This window comes from Sapajus apella, unplaced genomic scaffold (genome assembly GCF_009761245.1).
Source record: "Sapajus apella isolate SASKATOON/1434 unplaced genomic scaffold, GSC_monkey_1.0 scaffold158, whole genome shotgun sequence".
NCBI classification, from domain to species: domain Eukaryota; kingdom Metazoa; phylum Chordata; class Mammalia; order Primates; family Cebidae; genus Sapajus; species Sapajus apella.
This window is the reverse complement of record NW_022437098.1, coordinates 734,249-755,999: the sequence shown is the minus strand read 5'-3', so window position 1 is coordinate 755,999 and position 21,751 is coordinate 734,249. Positions and strand designations below refer to the sequence as shown.

General features: G+C 42.5%; 1 protein-coding gene across 13 annotated transcripts in view; it reads right to left on the bottom strand.

Annotated features, from left to right (window-relative positions):
- The window catches only part of AOPEP (aminopeptidase O (putative)), a 377,149-nt gene that overhangs the window by 37,633 nt on the left and 317,765 nt on the right, over window positions 1-21,751 (bottom strand). The window contains exon 14 of one of the 13 annotated variants that reach the window (XR_004264994.1): window positions 8,838-8,935. The exons of the other annotated variants lie outside the window; for them this stretch is intronic. The gene's annotated coding sequence lies outside the window, so the exon portion shown is untranslated. The remainder of the gene's footprint in view (window positions 1-8,837; window positions 8,936-21,751) is intronic. 13 annotated transcript variants of the gene reach the window in all.

The window sequence follows — 21,751 nt, the reverse complement described above, 5'->3', positions numbered from 1 at the left end:
AATCCTAGTAGTTCTGAGACCTAGTAGGTCTTTTCATACGCGTTGGCATGAACATGACTGAAACCTAAGATGGGCTTTCTAGCAATAATCTAAAATCTCAAACGTATGCAAGACTTTAGGAGAATTTGCAAATTTTCCAAAAATTGTTAAGTTTTAACACTTCTAGTATTTTGTATCTTCCTTTACACATATAAAATGTGCTCCTATAAGAAAAAATATTTTATTGGAATTTTACTTTATTTGATGTTAAAATGTAACAATTCCTATAACTTCCAGAAGTTACAAGAATAACATTTCTGAGCTTTCCAATTATTTAAATTTTAACGGAAAACAGTCTACAGAAAACCATACTTTCTCTCCCCTCAGTATTCCTATTTATCTGCAGAAATAAAGAATTTATCTTAAAAAAAAAAAAAAAGGCTAAAATGAAACAGAAGCTTTTGTTTTTCTTATACAAATTAAGCTGAAAAATAAGAAAATCTTTTAAAATGCTCGTGTGGCTGGCTACTGCTTGCTTCCCGCAATTTTACAGAATTTCCAACATAGCAACTATAATCTCTACTTGTATTCCAAAGAGAAGACTCCTCTAAAACAAATCAGCTTGAAAAACCAGTGATCACAGATCCTCAAAAACTGAAGTGCATACACAAACTTTAAAACTTCTAAGGACCACTTTTCTGCTGATTTCACGGTATAGATTCTCATCTCCGAACTTTACAAGTGAGAGCTAACTCTGACAGAGAAATGTTTAAAACTCACAGGCTGCTCGTCTCTGGGGAGCCAGCCCTCTCCCCCGAAGCCCGAGTCTAAAGCGGGCTCCTCTCGGCGGCGGCGCGTGCGAGGCCCCGTCTGGGAGCTCGCGGTGCAGGGCACCTGGGCGAGAGGAAAGCAGGAGTGGCCGAAACTCGGGTCAACGCACGCGTGTGCTGCATAAATCCCAAGCCTGAGCCCGCAAGGTATGTCACTATCTCCCTGCTGGATTCGTCCTTCGTGTGAACTTTCTTGAGCGCCCCAGAACGTGTGTATTTGCCTGGCCTTTTTGATTTGAAAGCATGGTAAATAAAACATGCATGAAATCACAATACCGACGCCTACGCCCTTGCATGCACTAAATTTAAAAGATTTACCGCCAGCTTGGAAACGAGAAAGCAGGAGCAGCAGCCACTCAGCGGCCTCCCAGAGCGCGCCCAAGGGACACAGCAGCCCAGCTCCCGTCCCTCCCTGTCACCTGGGCGGCGGTGGCCGGGGCTGGGAGCCGAGGACAGGCGTGGGCGCCGCGCGAGGAACGGTCCGCAATCCCCGCGTCCCTGCGGCAGGAAGCCGAGGCCGGAGAGGGCGGAGAGCCCGCGGTGCTCTGGTCCCGGCCGGCGCAGCGGGCGGGCTGAGCCGCGCTGGTCGGTCTCCTGGCGGGTCTGGCGCCCAAGGAGATCTCGGCGGCCGCACCTCGCACCGCCCCTGTGCCCGAGGCCCGGCCTGGCCTCGCCTCGCCCCGCCCCGCCCCGCCCCGGACGGGCCGCTCCCACCCAGCAATTACTCTAAGGAGAAGTTCTCATCCCAGCGCTTCAACAAGGTACAAACTAGCCCTAACACAGCCGGCAATTCAAATGGCTTTGAGAACAAAGGCCGTCATAGCTGTAACAATTTCTCCTCTAATTTCCACAGTGTGAGGACCTTCTCTCTTTGCCTATGGTATTTAAGAAAAAACGTTTAAAACTAGCATACGTGCCATTTCACAAGGATATTACTGTGGGAAAACAGCAGACCTGGCCAGCTGCAACAAAAAGAAAGAAAAAAAAATCCTTGCCAATAAATATATAAACTTTTAAGTTTGGTCCCGCCTGCAGAACAAATGTTGCTGGACCACCCGGTGGAAATCGGCAACATGCTGAGGTGTGAGGGGACTGTTTTCTTACAGTTTATAGATCATGTGAATAGAGCAACAAACCACTCAGGGGAGCTTTCTATAATCTATACAATTATTAATCAGCACTGGTGGAGGTTGCTAACTGTTCACACTAAAATCAGAAAAAACAAAATGCCAGAGATGAGTTTTCTGTGTGCAAGGACAGCTTTAATGGTTACTGACTGGTTTCTTCACCCTATACAGACAGAACGTTTGCATGACAAACAAGAAACCCGTCCCATTTCCAATCCTGCAGCAATCCCAGTGGATAGAAGTCACCAGAATTGACCCCAACAATAAAATTAAAAACTCAAACAAGGATTTATTGAGAATAAGAGAGAGGTAAGCATTCCTAGAATGCGCTTCACAACAAAACCAGAAAGATATGGCCTCAAACCACAGGAGAGGGACCTGCCTCAGGAAGGGAATTTATTAGGGCAGTTTTCCCTAGAAAACTGTAATAGTCCATTCACAAGTTCTGCACGTTAATTAAACTCCTCATTCTAACTTTAAATGTTCATTAGAATGTCGTGGATGAAAAAATTATAACTAAAACATGCTTAGAAAAATAAAACATCAAAAACAAAGCCTTCTTATACTTTGCCAGTACTGATTTGATCTTTAAATAACTGCATCCATTTAAAAGAATTACTGAACAATGTTTATGTGAAAAATAAAAAAAAAAAAAAAATCAGGCAATGAACTACCGAATGGAGGAAAAAAATAATAAAAACCCGACCACTATAAAAACTTTGCATTAAATAGGTTGAGAGTCTTCCACTTTCAAACTGTATTTTCTTCAAAAGCAAATTTTAATTTTTAAAACATTTCAGGTAAGAATGGCTTTCAGTCCCATTCCATGCATTTACTAAAATGTGAGCTAAAGCATCTCCACGTATTAGTAAAGGGAATCCTTAACTGTTCATGTGACAGAAAACTTAGTACTTTATTTAGTACAAAATGTCATGTTTGGTAACTAAGCCTCTCTAAATATTAATATGACAAATAGCTGAATACAATTTAAATTGTAATAATCACTTTAGAAGTTAAAACAATAACCACTTTAAAAGTTTAACCACTTTTAAACAAGAAAAATCAACTGATTTTAAAACAAGCAGAATAAGAAACAATTTTTTTAAGTGAACACTTTCGAATGCTAGTATCACCCAAACTTACGATTTTAGTTCCCTGAAAGTAAGATGACATTCTTAATTACTTAAAGCTCAGAAAATCAGGTGTCTGGGAAGTAAAACACATAGAAAGGACTCCCAAATACTTGTTCTGCAGATGAAACAAACATGGGGAGCAACTGAGAACATACGGAGAAAACTGCTTCAGAGAAAATGTAGTATTTCCAAAAAACTTATTATCCTTCCCTATGTTCCCCACTGAGTCCCAGAAATAGATGTCATTCTTAGCTGGGTCAATCTCTTCATGTACAGCACAGAACACTCCCCTTTAAATGTTAAGAACACTAATAAACTTTATGCATATTTTCAAATTCATAAGAGCATTAAAAATAAATCTAATTCCTTTAAAAATTCTTATCTACCTTTAATAAACATAAACAGTCTTCAATGAGACAGAAATAGATAAGTTTGACAAAATACACCAAAACATTCTTGCAAAAGTAAATCTCCACTTCAGGCACCTATGCTATCAGCCTCATGGCTCACACAAACATTTTAGCATGTACTTTTAAAACCAAAAAGCCACTGCCGATTAAGTTGGTCAAATTTGCAATTCTGCTTTCAACTGAAAGAGAGTAAGCCTTGGGATAAGCCACAAAAGGTCTTGAGAGTATTTCCACTTCAGATAAGCAGTTCCCACTAACATCACAGATTTACCTTCTCAAATGATTCCAATACTACTTGTTCACGTTATTTCTATAATTACCATTCTGCTTTTTGGAAGCTGAATCGGTGGTTCTAGTCCATATACATATTTTTTAAAGAACCCATATCTTCTTTTCTAAGCCCAGCGCAGTCTTTTGCTGGCCAGCAGTGCTCTCTCCACCTGCGCACCACCCTGCCTTCCCACCGTTGTTCAAAGTGGGGGTGGCGGCGCCTTCCCAAGGCGTTTCCAAAGCAAATTCCCAAACACCATTCTATTCCGCAGGAGCCCGCTGCGCGATTCTGCCTGAAATCTACCTGCTCCTCTCTCAACTGGCCTCACGTTCGTTTAACAAGGGTTAGAGGAGCTACAATACACGGACATCTGTCCCTGGAGCACCTCTGTGAAGGCAAAGTATGACCTAAATTAGAAGCACAAGGACGATTATCCATAGAAAAAAAAAGAAAATTATCTGGCCCTTAGGAGGGCAGCTGCTCTTTACACAAGTAACTCGACACGAGTAACTCTGGTTATGAAGCCCAGGCCCCAGGGTGGGTGCACCAGGCACTGACTCAGAGCCCTCCGAGGAGAGGACCCAACCACCAGCATCCTTGACCACTGGAAGGTGCAGGAAGACTGGGACAGGAAGGCGTCAGAAAAACGCACCCGCATCCAAAAGCCTGGCTCCAAAGCTGGGATGGATCACGCCTAACACAAGGTTTTCACCAAGGCAAGTCGCGCTGGACCTGGGGGCCTCTCACTGACCCGAGGATGCAGCAGAGGCCCGCCAGGTGCAGGACGCGCCCCAGCCTGCAGCAGCCCCAGGGCGTCCCCAGACCCTCGGGTCCGTGTCCCTCCCAGTCCTGACACTCCCTCTTCAAAACCTGTCCTCCTTTCCTCCAAGCACAGTGATTTCGCAGGCGCTAGGGGCGCCGTTGGCTGGGGAGTCACCCGGACCAGGGTCTAATCCTACCAGGCTACTCACCTAGTGACCTTGGGCACAAGCGCTGTGAGCTCAACTCTCCAAGGGGTCAGGAAACAGCACCGTCCTTGGCGTGCCCTTCCTGGCTAAAGACCCCTCGGTTTCTGAAGATGAATGTAAAATGGCCCACCCTCCTCCCCATGTTCCTTCAACACCAACTGTGCACAGCCAGAGATGTGCGCCTCGAGGGACTGACGCAACCCATGATCCTACCAAATGTAACCGCCAAATGTAAACTACAGGTGCCAAGTAAGCTCTCCACTCTCCCCCTTACCCCACTGCCAGTGCCTCTCTAGTGCAGGCCCGAGGGCCACACCAGGCCTGCCTTACAACCAGATGGGATCCCTGACTCCCACCCTGCACTCCGCTCTCACTGGGGACTGAAACAGTCACATGTATGCCCTATGTGTGCAGGACACTATGTAGTCATTTCCAGTCCTAATCCTCTCCTCACTCCTTCAAGCCTTTCTGCAGCCAAACTGGTATTAATTAATGATACCTGGCCCTCTGCCTGGAATGCCCTCTACTCAAATCACTATTCAAGGGTCACCTTTTTTAAGAGCCCTTCACCAATCTTACCCTTCCAGAGGCAGAATTCGCTTCCTGGGTTTTATTCTCATTGATTTCTACGTGGCTGTTCTGCTGTTCTGCCATACAACAGAATTCAGAGTGCTGCTGTGCATGGTGCTCCCATTTCTGAGCTCCTTGCAGGCCTGGGATGTCTTTTCTTTTAATCCCCTCACTCCCACCCCCACCTGCATCCAGCACAGCCAGTTTTGAATTAATGTAACCTGTCTTGTAGCAGCATCAAAGTTTCCATTTGTGCCCATTAGCAGTGATTCTTAGCAACTAAATCATGAAAATATGTTAAAATAGAATCAACTTTAAAAGAGAAATTCAAAGACAATACATTTTTTTAAAGCCTTACACCATTAATTTCCCAGGCAAAGAAAACCATTACACGTAAATGTCATATCTATTTCAGGGACATTTTCCCTAGGAAGCTGTTGACAGCTTAACCACTGCAGCTCTACTTTATGCAAATGCAGGTGCTGCTTTTCTCCCAGACAACTTCCCACGTGTTATCTCAGTTGACTTTGCAATGGCCTTGTAGACAGGAACACATGTTATCTACAGTCTTAGATGACTAGGGAAAGAGGACACAGGAAGGTCAAGCCACTTACTACACAATATGTATACAGTGATTAAAACTATGTAAAACTTTTGGGCTGGGCACAATGGTTCACATCTGTAATCCCAGCACTTGGAGGCCGAGGCCAGTGGATTACTTGGGCCCAGGAGTTCAAGACCAGACTGGGCCAAAACCTCTTCTCTACAAAAAATACAAAAATTAGCCCGGCATGGTGGCATGCGCCTGTAGTTCCAGCTACTTGGGAGGCTGAGGTGGAAGGACTGCTTGAGCCCAGAAGGTTAAGGCTGCAGTGAGCTGTCATCTTGCCACTTGTACTCCAGCCTGGGTGACAGGCTGAGATCCTGTCTCAGAATAAAACAACAACAACAAAACCCCTAAAAATTATACAGATGTGTGTACAAAAAAGGATGTCTACAGTGTTAAAAATAGAGTTATTTTAACTGGAAGTTTTCCTGTAAAGTATTAATAAAAACAAATTATAAAATAAAAAATTTCACAAGACAAAGCAAATAACTCAATTATTTAGAAGTCAGTAAAACTATAATTGGATTTCTTTTAAATAGAAATGCCAATTTCCCTCAAACTAAAACTATAAATTAGTTGTATGTCACACTGAAAATTTATCTTTACAGTCAGTATTTGGCATGTTAGATATCACAGTATAATAGAAACTTCATTTCAGCAAAAGTATAAATGACTTTTTCTACTATAATGGCATACATCCATGTATGCACATATATTATTTTTCCTGACAGTAGTTATGAAAAGCTGTAAGAAAGCTACAAAGCCACCAGCTACCCCCCACCTTTTTTTATTTTTGTAGAGATTGGTGGGGGGGTCCTCACTTTGCTGCCCAGGCTGGTCTTGAACTCCTGGGCTAAAGAGATCCTCCTGCCTTGACCTCCCAAAGTGCTGAGATTACAGGTAGGAGCCACTTCACCCAGCCAAAAAACCCATATCTAATACTACACTGTTTTGTCAGCTATCCAACCCTATGAACTCCCCAATTCACTACCCTTTACATTACCAACATTCTCTGAGGTTGTAGGCAGAATAATGACCACGTTACCTGGCAAAGGGAATTAAAATTGCAGATGGAGGCCGGGCGCGGTGGCTCATGCCTGTAATCCCAGCACTTTGGGAGGCTGAGGCGGGTGGATCACGAGGTCAAGAGATCGAGACCATCCTGGTCAACACGGTGAAACCCCGTCTCTACTAAAAATACAAAAAATCAGCTGGGCATGGTGGTGCATGCCTGTAATCCCAGCTACTGAGGAGGCTGAGGCAGAATTGCCTGAACCCAGGAGACGGAGGTTGCGGTGAGCCGAGATCGCGCCATTGCACTCCAGCCTGGGTAACAAGAGCGAAACTCCGTCTCAAAAAAAAAAAAAATTGCAGATGTTAATTAAGGCTGCTAATCAACTATGAGATTACCCTGGATTATCCAGGTGGGCTCAATGTAAGCATAAGGGTCCTTATAAGCGGAAAAGGCAGACAGGAAAGAGAACCAAAAAGGCAGCAGTGTGAGGACTTGGCTAAACCATGCTAGCTTTAAAGATGGAGGAAGGGGCCATGACTCAAGGAATATAGACAGCCCTAAAAGCTGGACAAGGCCAGGAAAGGGATTTTCCCATAGAGCCTACATTGTAGAAAGAAAGCCTGCAGACACTGTGACATTAGCCAACGAAGGCTGATACCAGACTTCTGACCTCCAGATACTGTAGTAAATTTGTTTTCAGCCACAATATTTGTGGTAATTTGTTACAGCCTAATAGAAAATTAATACATCTGAGTTCCAAGTGCCTCATAATCAATGTCATTGCTTCTTAGCCTATTTGGCACAACACCTAAGGATAATAACATCCTTTAAAAGCTCTCAGCTACACCTGAATTCATCAGTTTCCTTCTAAAAGGGGAAGGTTTCTTCCCATTCCCTCCCCAATCCTTAAGTGTGCTGTTTTATAGATTATTTCAGGCTCTGTTCTGGAGGTTGAAGAGTTTGTTGGGCTTGAGGGGAGGGGAGAAAAGGCGGCTAGATAGGAGGTCTAAGGGTCTTCTGGGTCTGGTTCTTTAACTGCTCTGCTGCTTTTATAGTGCCACTGAGGCCGGGGCAGAGCGTGTCAATGAAACAAAGGACAAACATGAAACAAAGCGCCAGGGGCCACCGCGTCTTGATCAAATCTAAGAGCGATTCCAGTTAATGAGTAACATAACCCCACCACCTTTTTCATGGCTTTAATTATTACAGCCGGTAAGAAATATTCAAGCCATCCCTGTTTAGTGATGTTTTATTTACCCCTAAAGGCTAAAATCTTCATTAAGTACAGAAGAGTTGTGTTCAATTCAACACACATGGTGAGATCACAGACTAGCTTATTGTACTTTTTTTAGTGCCTCTCCTCTCCCCAAACACAAACACACACACACACCCCCCCAAGCGCTCTGAGTATACAGTACACAATCTCAATCTGGCAATATCACAATTTCACACTACTGCAAAGATTATTTTTTTTAAATCTTATTTCTGAATAGTTTTTATTTATTTATTTATTTATTGCACAAATCCATCTTCTCATAAGGCCATTTCCTACACTGATTAAAGCACAAGTCACTCTTGCTACAAAGGAGTCTTTCTTTGCCGCCAAATGTTTCACTCACATACATTAAAACTGGCTAAGTTCCTAAATGGCAAAGAGCCTTTTGGTTTCAGAAGCCTGACAAAATGTCTAAGCAGTGAAAAGAACTGGTAAAAGCTTAGATCCTGTTATTTATTGCAATCCATATATCCACAATATCAACAGCCATTACTTGTTTTTTTCTTGGAGTGTGGAGACTTAACTCTGTCATGGAACTGCCTCCTTGTGATATTTTCTCAAGTTCACACTGTTATGTTTTCTAAAGGGAATCAATTAACCAGACATATCGTTCCAGGTATAATCTTTGAGGAAGGAAGTGAGACTGTTTACCTACTGTGTCTTCTGTCAGAAAAGGAATGTTTTCAGCTCTCTGCATTTGGATCAGTGTTTTTATCTTTAGGTATCATTTGGCATTGCTGTCACTGGAGCTGCAAAAACATGGGAGGAGCTACGATAACCCAAAATTCTAATCCTGCACTTTGCAAGAGAGAGGACAGCTGGGTGTAGCTCTGTTGTGTGTGGTCTCATCTCCGGGAGCTTGGGCCAGGAGGGAACTGGGAATGCCTGTGCCCATCAGCAATAGGTGTCCTGGGAGCACCTGGTCAGAAAAGACATGGAGGAAGGGAGGGAGAAAGGTCCCTGCTCCCCTCTTTCAATGCAGACAGAGACAACTTCTGAGGAAGAGCTGAAATCCCAGGGTCAGGGGAGGCAGGCCAGGGGAAAATGTACTTGGCCTGGGCCTCAACGCCCTTCCTTCAGAAAAAGGGGGTTACCATGTGGCTCTGTGGTGGCCCTAAGGTGGGAAGCTGAACTCGGCTTTGTGTCTGATCATCCACTTTATTAGCAGGATCACACACTGTGGTACACAGCCTTTTTTCCACTCCAGTCCTCAAGAAATCATTCCTGGTAGCAATATGATTCTAAATGGGAGTAATAAAATGCAGAATAAAGAGGCTAGGCACTACATTTTACAAAGGATGGGAAAGCAAAACTCATTTTGTATGTGCAACTGTTCCCTGTCAATAGACAAGCCTGTGAGAAGGGGCTGGGGCAGCAGAGCCCCCTGGTGTGGCTCTGGCCTCTGAGTCCCCTGACTGTGTGCCTCCTCTCTCCTCTGCCTACTGAAGTACCCTGGGAGGGAGGAGAAGCCACCTATAACCTCTTGCTGCTCAGGTATTAAAGCAGGGTTGATGAGGCCTGTGCCTCGGAGCTCCTCTTCAATGCCTGAATGCTATTTTTATTATGTTCCCAGAATTAAATTGAAATAGCATCTTTAACATGCTTTAGTTCTATGGGAAAAGGAAATACATGAATCATGCAATTAACTACAAAAATTTAACATCCTGAAACGTGTTTTTACAAACTCTGAATAAAAAAAAAGTCAGCAATCTTAGTCTGCCATCACAAATCATTGCTCTTAACAGTAAATAATGCCAGTGGCTATTTTAAAGATTTCTTAAAATTAACATCAAAAGTGAATGAAGAAACGTGTCCATCGTAGGGATAAACAAATTAGCAAGCTCATAAGTTTCTCTTTATATAGCCTGCTTAAAGCTTTTGAGAGAATTATTACTTATGTTAAATATATCCTATATTAATTATAGGACAGGAATTGCTTAAAACTATGATCTAGTTTTATTTTTGTTTTCTTGAGACAGGGTTTCGCTCTGTCACCCAAGCTGGAGCACAGTGTCGTGAGCACAGCTTGCTGTAGCCTGGACCTCCTGGAGCTCAAGTGATGCGCTCACCTCAGCCTCCCAAGTTGCTGGGACTACAAGTGTGCACCATCACACTTGGCTAATATTTTACTATTTTTTTTGTAGAGATGTGATTTCACCATGTTGCCCAGGCTTAATTCAAGCTGCTGGGCTCAAGGGATTTGACTGCCTCAGCCTCCCAAAGTGCTGGGATTACAGGCATGAGCCACCACACCCAGCCAACAATTTCAGTTTTAAAAAACTTTTCCCATAGTTCTTATTTTGCTCATGCCCACAATATCACTTTTCTTTGGACCATCATTCTCAATTGATAAATCTTGCTCAAGATGCAGATTCCAACAGCACGGGCTGATCCCATGTTAACTCCACCATTAAGCTAGTCAATATTTAAAGGCATTGAACACATGCCCACATGTGTTCCGTTTGCCTCTGTCCATCAGAAAGGTCCACAATAACCCTCTTTCAAACCCAGAGCCAGCCACTTCTGCACATGAATCTAAACGGTGCTTGGTCTAACAGGATCATTCTGACTGCCAAATTTACTGGCAATCCTATTAAACCTGCCTCATCTGTGAACTCACTGAAGTGATCCACAAGTCCCAATTTCCAGTAGAGATATTAAGCCACACCCTAGAACTACTACTATCACCTCCCTGCTGGTGGCAATGGAGGCACTGATGAGCACTCCTTGAATCAGATCTGTACACCTAGAAGTAACCTGGACTTACTGAGCTTGCTGCTGGCAGTAAGATGTACAACTTCTAAGAATCTTAATGTAAGACTAATTAAAAGAACAGGAAAAGAAATGAAATCTCCCTTCACAACAAAACCTGTTCCCTTGAGGAGATGCCTTCTCTTGCTGGGGACGTTGGACGCAGAGCACACCTGATGTGCTTGCGTTGTAGAGACATTAGTCACTGTGCGGCAAAAGGAGTTATTTATAGCTGCTTCGTCTTCATTTCCTAAGTCTAACCACCAGAATCTCTGCTTAGTCAGGTAGCGGCCTGGATTTGTTTGCTATCGTTACTGAGACTTGTGGCAAACATGGTTTATGTCATTAGGCTTTTTATTGTTTCATTCAGTTTTGGGGGGTATGTGTTTATATTCAGATTTAAAATGTGTGCAAGTTGCCTAGAAACCAAAGTGCAGAATTTACAACCTAATGCATGCTAAATTGCAGCTGCTGGAAAATAGCACGTTCCCTCACCTACAGTCTGGGCTGGGTTCATTCCTATCTACCCTGTCATTCAAGTTTGATGGTATCTAGTTTTCCAGGGAGTTTGGTTTAGTTATATCATCACTTTGGGTATAACTGGAAAGAAGGAGTTTTTTTCCATCTTGCTTGATTCCCCCCTCCCTCCGAAAACTTAGGTTCTTCTCCTGCATCAGTACAGTATATATAACTTTTGGTGTGGGAGATACAGGCCTAAGTGGCCAAGAACTTGCCTGCATGGAGCATCGATGGACAGACAACTAGATGGAGGGTTTCTCACATTACTGTATTTCCCACACTAAGCACCTTTCATCTAAGGAGCTCCACACCATCTCATACAAGCCTGAGATGCCAACCTTCCCCACCATGGTATCACACTCAGGGTCTCAAGGCAGAATGCTGCTCAAGATGACTGCACATCAGGAAGTGAAGCCAAATAAACCCTTAGGAATGTATTAGCTTGTGCTGACAGGTGTATTACTTAAAGAAGCCCCTTCTACTTACTTTTGGCGCAATTCTTTAGGAATATGCATGACCCTTCCCCAGGAGCAGCTGAAGGCCGCAGAGAGCAGCTGAAGAGGAACAAACAGTGCTCCAGGGCTTTTCTTTTCAGTTTCGCTAACCGGACCATTTCTACCACTGAAATGCTCTTTCCTAAGTCCTTTAGCCATAAGAAACTGTGTCCAGAACAAAGATTATGTTTTATTTTACGCCACAAAATTAGGAGTGGAAAAGAAATGAGAATACCTTATCAGGAAAAATACAAGTTAAACTTCCTAGAAAATACCTGAATTCATCGAGCTTTGGTGCTTGTATACCATAATCTCAGACAATAAAATCCTACCCTCTCTCTTTAACTGAATGTGGTAATACTTTTGGCAACAATTTTTAGGTGCCAAGGAGAAAAACATTTTTCATGTAACTGTACAGCCTATCATTTTCTATCAATGAATACTAATCAGTTTTCTGGTTGAAATAAAGAATGACTTCAGAAAGAATTACTAAAACAAAATGATTAGGGATTGATAAAGGAAAACCACTCCCTCTTCAAAAATCAAAATAAAGGTGAAAAGGGATAAAAAAATATATTTTCTTGAAACTTCATAAAACAACTGTAAAACAAAATCAATTACACTGCTGTGAGGTCTTTTTAGAAAAAAATGTGAAAGCCTCTTTGGGTTTGCTACAATTTTCATGCCCAATCTTAGGCCAAAGACAGCTTATACATCTGTGGTGTTCAACTAACTAGCAACTTATGTTCTGAATAAAAAGTACACAGAGACGTTACCACTTTCTGCAGGTAGCACATTGGAATGCATGATCTGCCACATCGCAGTGAGCATCCATCCCATGACAATACATCGTCAAAAGATGGCACAGGGGCCACGGATTGCTAAGGCAAGCTTGTGGCCAGGCTGGAAGACTGACAATATCAAAGGGCTCCAAAAACCCACAGTCCCCTCAGTGCGACTTTAAGCCCAGGTGCCCAGGCAGTAGCTCTCCCTCCACCTCTAAGCTGCACCATGCCTGGCCACCTCTGAAACAAAACAAAACAAAACAAAACAAAACAAAACAAAACAAAACAAAAAAAAAAAAAAAAGCAGCAGCAAGGAGAATAGGAGGAGTGGGGGAGGAGGAAGACAAAAAAAAAAAAAAAAAATGCCTCAACTATTCTGACATTCACTGAAAGGAATGAAATGCTGCTCTTGTTTGTGAAGAGCAAGTAAATACATATTTTATGGCAGATATTTGAAGATAATTAAAAAGTAGGGAAACCTTTAAAAGAGATGGAAGATTTTCTCTTACTCCCACCCCCAACTATGATTTTTGTCATTTAAAGGGCAATTACTGTTAGGAATTTGTTTAAAAGTTAGAATTTTTTTTCCCCAAAGACAAAGATTTAAAGCAAATAAGACCTATCAAATAAATTCCATCTTCATGAGTTATAACTTAAAAGAAATAAAACATTTTATTTTCATGCTTTCAAATATGAAATGTTTTAAAATATCCTGAGAAATCAGTGGTAAAATCTTAAGAAAGCAGGAAAGGTCAGTGGAAGATTCCAACTGTCCTCAAGCTTAGGCTTTAAGTAAAATGGGATCACATGAGATCATATGCACATCCTCATGAAGGAAACTTTAAAAAGGACAAAAATTCTTAAACTCATCTTAATCACTACACAGCAAAAATCCAGGGAGATTCAAAACACAGATATTTTCATAATCCTTTCTATTCAAGAAACTCAGTGTGATCACCATCATGGAAACCTCTCCTGGGGTCTACAATCGCCACCCTCAGATCTATTTTCTGGGTAAAGCATCTGAAAGCATGTGGTAGGAGGCAAGTCTGTTAGAACTGAGTGAATGATGGGGAACAGGTGCCTGCTTTTACTGACAAGAAAGTAAGGCCATGCAGCAATTGCTTTCAAAAATAGTATCTGAAGCTTGTGTGAAAGGGATTTATTTTAAAAAACAGCAAATCACTAATACAAGGGACATTCCTTAGAGATTTCCTACCCACCTTAGATACCTTTATGTAGATCTTTCAAGATGTCCCAACTGGGCCTGAACTTCATTAAGTCAAACTGTTAGGTCTGGCTGCTGACTGCTCCTACGAGGTACATCACAGGAACAGACTTTCCCAACAAGCCAACAGTTCATGTCCAAGTTCAGGAGAAAACTGGTATGTCAGCAAGGTAGAAATGGTTTTCTTTCACATATTAAATGAAATGCTGGATGTACTGGATGTCTTCCCACTTCTCTCCCAGGTTCATAACAAAACCAGAACCCTATCAATCAATGCAGTGCGGCAATTATAGGAAATCCCAGCAAGGCCCGCTTCTCAAGCTCCTCTTCTGAGAGATCTGTATCATCAAACCAGATCTGCTTTATCTCAGTGTGCCTCATGTTGAGTCAGAGACTGTCAGTTGATCAGAATTGAGAGCAAACTAGTTCCAACCTTTCCCCATTAAAAGCACAAGTGTATCTACATCTTCCAAACAAGTACCTTCAACGCATATAAAAACTGATGAGCCAAAATGAGGGCTTGCAGGCCACTGTATGTGATTCAAGGGAAAAATTATTAATATGCAAGTAGAGTTTCAAGATTATCTCACCTTTCAAATTGTTTCAACCTCAGCCCTCATGCCGTTCTGTCCCATTTATAATTCTCAAATTATAACGAGCAAAGTCTCAAATCTTCCCATCTAAATGGCCTGTATAGACACTCAATTAGCAATTACCAATCTGGTAGATTCTTTGGTATCTCCTGATACTATTCTATCAAATCCACCTATATTGCAAGGAAGGAGAAAATGGGGGAAAATACGTCTTACTGGGTGTCTGGGTCATTTTCCCTTGTCAAGGATCTCCTTTATGAAGACACCTGTCCAAGTTACTCCACAAAAGTACAATAAAAATAAAGTGGAAGCAATCACTACCTACATCTTGGCTTCAAGCAAGAAATAAAAATATTATGTTTCAGATATAATTGAAAACTCCCTTGTTTTCAAATAGGTGCCGTGGAATAAAGCAACATCAATGTCAGGACTGAGAACCAAACTTCTAATAAAAGAAAAGGTGGAAATGTGTCTTCAGTATGTCATTTAGAAAGCAATTTTCTCATTGTCAGTGGTCTCATAGAACTAACAGCTGACAGCAAAGCAAGGACAGAGAACAATATATATAAGATTTTTAAATCGCCACTGGGTTAATCAAATAATATAATTCGGTATGATAAATTTCTTTTCACAGCATCCCCAAATTTAACTGCTGACAAATGGGATTTGGGGTACTTAGCTTCTGAATGTACAGTGTGATTTCTCCTACTTCTGTATGGAGAATCCTCATGGATTTCATGCTCTACTCTTGGGTCTGTCATGTTACAGAAGAAAGTAAATATAAAATACCATATTTCGATTTGCTGAACCTTGCCAAAGACTGAATTCAGAGATTTTTTTAAATGTCAAAAATTCCCCATGTGGCCTTTTTGATGAAAAGCATACTAAGTAGAATAAATTTATTATTAATTATAGTGTCATATAATTAACTTACTATTTCATTTTTAGGAAGAAGAAAATTTCAGTTAAGGAACTGTACCTTCAGTGAACCTTTCTAAACATGAAGACTTACACTGACTGAGATAGAACCACATTACACATGAGCCTATCAATTCTACTGGCTTATATCACCTATCAAAGAACAGTAGAGAAACACAACAGGGAGGGAGGAGAGGGAAACCCAATGAGTACATTTTGCTGAAAGGAAGGAATCACCAAATAGGGTTTTAGGAGGAAAGAGAGGAGAATGAAGAAACATGCCAGGCACACAGAGGGCACAAGGCACCTGAATGAACAGGTGGAGGAGACATTAGCACCAGAAAGAGAAACAAAGGTACAGAAGAAAACGGCATACAACAAAAGAAGAGGTGAAATGAGGACACAGCAGGCTTACATCTGTTTGGCCAACTCTGGACTCCATGGACTAGTGCTAAGGAACCGTCTCTGAGATTAACAGCACACAGCAGAAGAGCTATTCTTAGCTGGCCATGCTGGCTGAAGCTGCACCTTCCCCCAACCATGTCAGGTGTGCCGCCAACTGCACAGTTTCCAACTGCAATCTCCCTGGACAATACATGGTTATCCCAAAAACAGCCATTCTAAAATGAACTCTAGTGTTCTAGCACTTGGCACAGTATTGGAAAAATCCTTCTCCCCATTACACACACCTACATATGCACGTGCCCATGCACACAGCCCTGGTCAGAAAAGACCTCCGGGGCTCTCTCAGGGCTGCACATCCTGTAACATCACTGATGAGGCTGTTTTGTCATAAACAAAAGCACAGCAGTGGGTGGGAACAACTACAAACCACCCTCCCCTCATTAGTCATGTATTTACCTACTGATTTGGGCGCCACTTATTTATTCCTAAGTAACACCTATTATTCACTAGCTATAAAACAGACTCTGTTGCAGGTGAAATATGCCAAAGTGGGGTCTTGTGCCTAGAGCAAAGAGTAGCCTGGGAGAGCTTCAGCTCCTCAGGAGAAACATTCTCTGACTGGTCCAATGGACACACAACGTGAGGGACCCTCTAGTAGTGAACATCACCATCTTTCACTGGTTCACCACAAGACAGAGAACATTTCCAGATTTCACCCTCTAGCTTTTATTTCAGTAACACCTTTGAATGGCAGAATTTACTTAACAGATAACATATCTGAAAGGCTCCCTTGAAAACCAGTGCTGCAGTATCCGCTTCATTTCCCTGGGGGGTTGACAGGCTTTCTGATGGGCCATCGAGGTCTGACAGTCTGTTTGGCCCAGAGCAGCTCCCCTGCATCTGTGAACACCTGGCTGGCTACAGCACGCAGACCAGAAGGTCTACCTACCAATCCAGGTTGGGGGCAACCTGAAAAGGAAGGGCCAGAAGCAGCTGGCCTCCGCTGGCCAGGTGCAGTGGGGGTTTTCTCAGACACATGACATAGTATGTTTCCAGGCCCACTCAGAGTCCTGCTGGAGGGTTTCAAGGCCCCTGGGTTAGTTTGCTTTCCTGAGACATGTACCTTCTGATCATGCTCCTTTCTATGTTACGGTTAATGCAACAGGATGAGAGAAACCACAAAGTACAAAAAGCTACAGGACACTGATCAACTTATTCATGCCCCTGTAAGCACTGGAAAAAGCTGTCTTTAGCAGAAACACATGTAATCAAAAGAAGAGGCGGGGGCTCTGGAACATCAAAGCCCCTCAGTTGTGGCACATGGTCCATAAACAGGATAATCCTCCAGATATCTGGGACAAGTCAAAAGATGAGAGGAGCAAACAGTGTTCACTTGTTTGAACTGGGATACATATCCAAAAGGGAGCATGAAATGACATGACCCAGCAGCCGCTTAGGGAGCTTATATTTTAATTCCCCCCCTGCCCGGAGAGTTGGGCCTGAACAGGATTTAAGGTGCACAGTTGAGCTTTAGCAATTTATCGGTAACGTGTGGAGTAAAATCCAACAGCTCCCTTTTGACCTCTTGTGCTTTGATAGATGGGGATGTTTCAATCAGGTATCAGTTTCTATTAAAAAATGCTGAGGGACTTAGCTTCTAATCACATTAAAATGAAGACCTAGATGACGTCATGTTCTGGCATTCTGGGTACTTGTGAAGAATGCCCCCTCAGAACACGTTCTGTGATTGGATGTTTAAGACAGAAGAGAGACCACTTCACTTTCATGACATTCTTTTTAAACTAATACAGTAGATATGTGAAGAACAAAGGCAGACGGATGCATTGACTTCACTTTACTACATACTGGTAAATGCAGAGAAATCTATTAAGTGCCAAAACAATTAACACTCTTCCCTCACACATTATTCGTATTTAACACTTTGTGCTGCTAACGCCACCAGAGCTCACGTCATGTGGGGGTGCATGTGACTGCACACCCAAGGTACAACTGCACACTGTGAACACCACACTTTCCACTAGCCTGGGATCAAGCCTAGCTAAGAAGAGTCAGAAAAGCCAGCTAGGCCAGACAATGTAGCGGAAATAGAGAGGAGACAGGGTATCAGTTATATTTCTTTCAGGATTTGACTATGCTACTTTGAAGCGAGGACTATTTGCATTTTAATAAAAGCCAGAAAACAGGAGACAGCTGTATAACTGCATATTTCTTAGAAATAAATTGAGAATATCCATTTCAGCGTAACCTGTAAAGTAGAGCAGAAATTGCCCCACAGTTAACTGCTGAACCCTGAAGCTCATCTTCCATAATTTCCATATTGTGCCTGCAAACTAAACATACAAGTCATGATGGGGAGTTGGCAGTGTCCCCTCAGACCTTGAAATGGATGCCAGTGTGATTCATGTTCAGAGAGAAAGAAGAGACGCAGGATGGCTGCTGCCAGTTTTTACATCACTGGTCACATGCAGAAAGCCAAAGGTAAAGGAAGAATGCACAAACCTTTCTCTGACAATCCTACACAACCCATTCGTGAGGCTCAGACACTGCTCTGAACTTAGAGCTGCTTACTCCAGCACACGGGAGATGGTGATCAAACAGCATGAGTTAAGGTATACACGTTCCCAGTACTACGGCTGCAGTTAAATGCTGAATTCCAGTATTCATAGTCAATCAAGTTACTTTTTATGAAATGTACGTAACAGACCTTTCCAAAAACACAGAATTTCAAAATAACTGAATTCAATTAATTTTTTTAAAAGTAGCCTGCCTGAAACCACCTTTGAAGTCACAAAGTCACAAATATAAAACACATTCCCGGGCCGGGCGCGGTGGCTTACGCCTGTAATCCCAGCACTTTGGGAGGCCGAGGCGGGTGGATCACAAGGTCAAGAGATCGAGACAATCCTGGTCAACATGGTGAAACCCCATCTCTACTAAAAACACAAAAAATCAGCTGGGCATGGTGGCACGTGCCTGTAATCCCAGCTACTCAGGAGGCTGAGGCAGGAGAATTGCCTGAACCCAGGAGGCGGAGGCTGCGGTGAGCCGAGATCGCGCCATTGCACTCCAGCCTGGGTAACAAGAGCGAAACTCCGTCTCAAAAAAAAAAAAAAACAAAAAAAAAAACAAAAAAAAAAACCACTCCCATTCTTATTCAATAATTATTTTCCCTAAAAGATAAACATCAAAATATTGAGAGTAAGTAGCTTGCTGGGTGACTGGATTACTGGTAATTTTGAAGTTTCTTCTTTATATCTTCCCATATTTTCAGAATTTTCTTTAACAGACAGTATCACATTGATAACAAGGGGGAAAAAAGTTAAATTTCTTGTCTTGAGTTGGTTTAAAACAAGAAACTAAATATGCTGAACGGAAATAAAACTACAGGAAAGGTAACCCACCAGAAAACAAAGTTTAGTTACTTTATGCAGAGACCAGAAACATACCACAGCTGCAACGGTCAACTCCGCACTCAAATCCAGATTTCTACAACTTGAGCAACACGAACCGGACTCCCAGGGAGCCTCTCCACTTACGAGTGCCAGGCACGCTATCAGCAATGCCACCCATCTCCCAGGACCAGCACAATGAAACAGAGGCCAGACTGGCACCTGGATTTTACCAAGGGATTCTTAAAGGTGTAAGCAAAGATTTATAGTGGAAACTCAAAGTTTCATATTAACAGCACACTTGGTTAGTATAAATTAAAACAAATTTCAACCTCCTTCCCTTGAGTAACTCTCCTTTTCAAATCCTTACCACGTCCCTGATGAGCTGCTGGAGAAGGTGCTTACAAAACACTGAAGTGCCGAAAATATCAATAACAAATGAAAGAAGGACAACAAATATTAGGAAACCTACAAACTCCAATCAGTGCTGAAACAGGAGATGGTAAAACACGGCATCTCTCAAATTTCAGGGGTGAAGGAGTGACCAGCATGGCACTGAATGGATGGCCTGTATGAGAGCCCAGGAGGGTGACATGCAATACACAAAAAGGAATGGCACTTACACTTGAGGGTCTCAAGTTACTTTACCCTGCTGAGAAAACACAGGCTTTGGAAGGGGCCACACCAGTTTACAGGGCATTGCTCCTCGTCAGTAACACACACAGATAAAAGGACAAAAGCCAGGAAGATTCAGACTGGTAAAATGATTTAATTTTTGCATCTACACAGTAGTGCCCATAAGGAATCTGATAATGTCTGCCTGAGGCCTGCCAGCCTGATTGCCTCTCACCCTCATTTCTTCTCAGAAATGTGTGGCTGGTCTTTTGGCACTCCCAGTTTCCCACTGAGACAGTGGATGGTGACAGGAGATTTCATGTTGGTAATGGCAGCAAGTACAGAGGACCTCAATGATCCCAGGCAAGCCTCTGAGAGAATTAGTTTTCAGCAAATGAGGACAGCTCAACGCCATGCAGCACCTACCCACACAGCTACCTGGAAGCTCTGCCCTACCTGCATCCCTCGCCAGCTGGCGTGGCCTTCTAGACACACTAGGCTAGAATCTCCGTAATGTGGACCAAAACCCTGTGGACATCTGGGGACAATGGCTCTCACAGAATTCTTGGATAACCTAACACAAATAATATACACAATTGGGCAGGGAAATTCTAATACGATGTCCTATCTATAATAGAAAGGAGAATTAAAGGAAAAGCAAGTTATAATGCATTAATATGGATGTCAGTATTTACAAGCTGATGCCTGAGTATCCTATTAAATACAACGGTGAAGCAATGGGCTGCCTGGAGAATCTCCACAAATACACAGCTGTTATTGCAAACTGAAGAGGCTGTGACAGGTGGTCACTCAAACACCACAAATAAATTCCCACTGCAGATGAGTGTTTCTGAAACAGCAAGCAATTCTTGGAGAAATTCAACAAAACACAATCTTCCCAGATTTACCTGGCAGAATCATTCCCAGAAACCTGAGTCAATATTAGAACTGTGCACATGAAAGAGGTTCTAAGTCCAAATATTAGACACCAGTTTTTCACCTGTACAGCTCTCCAGCTGGCACCCGAAGACTGTGTGGGCAGTGGCGTAATTCTCCACTCTGCTGGAATGCACTGTGCATCACACGCACAGTGTGCCTGGACTCCACCCACTAATGGCCAAAGCACCCTGATCACTGTGCCACCCACATCACTCCCACGAGGGTGATTCTGCCCTATGAGAACTGTTCCTTTATAACAAACTGCCACCACACGACAAAGTGCCTCTGGAGGCCAAAATAATTTGTGTAAACTGTGTCCAGTTGAGGTTGTTTATTCAGATATCAGACCCTAAGAAAGTCATCTCTGCCACTATTTTCCTCTCATGAACTTCTGGCACTGGGCACTTGGGTGCCAGGTGTGAACTGGAATGCCTCTAATCTTTTCCTCTTGAAAGACCGCATGCCCCACTTTAGAATATTTGGACAGCACAAATTCAAAAGATAAACAGGCCTGCAATGAGTATTCTGAGGCTTATGATTCTGCTGAGACCCAAAGAGTAGTCATGAACTTCACCAACAATAAGAGGGTTATTTCACCAGAATGCTGTGTCGAGACTAGCAATATGACTTATTTAGAAAAACAGGTTCACCTGTTTTGCTCAATGTCAAAATTAAACATACCTGCAAATTCTAGAATAAGCAAAAATAATGAGAAGCTTTAGTCATTTGGACTTGAAAATGTAGTAATCCCTGCTATCTTAAATAATGTGATAAAGTCTTCCTGCACAACTTTTGCAAGGCTTTTGGAGATAGCCTGATTCATACAAATACTGCTAGTTGCATTTTTAATAAAGAATCCTTAAAAGCTACCCAATTCTAACAGCTAAAAACGTCACTATTTAATTATT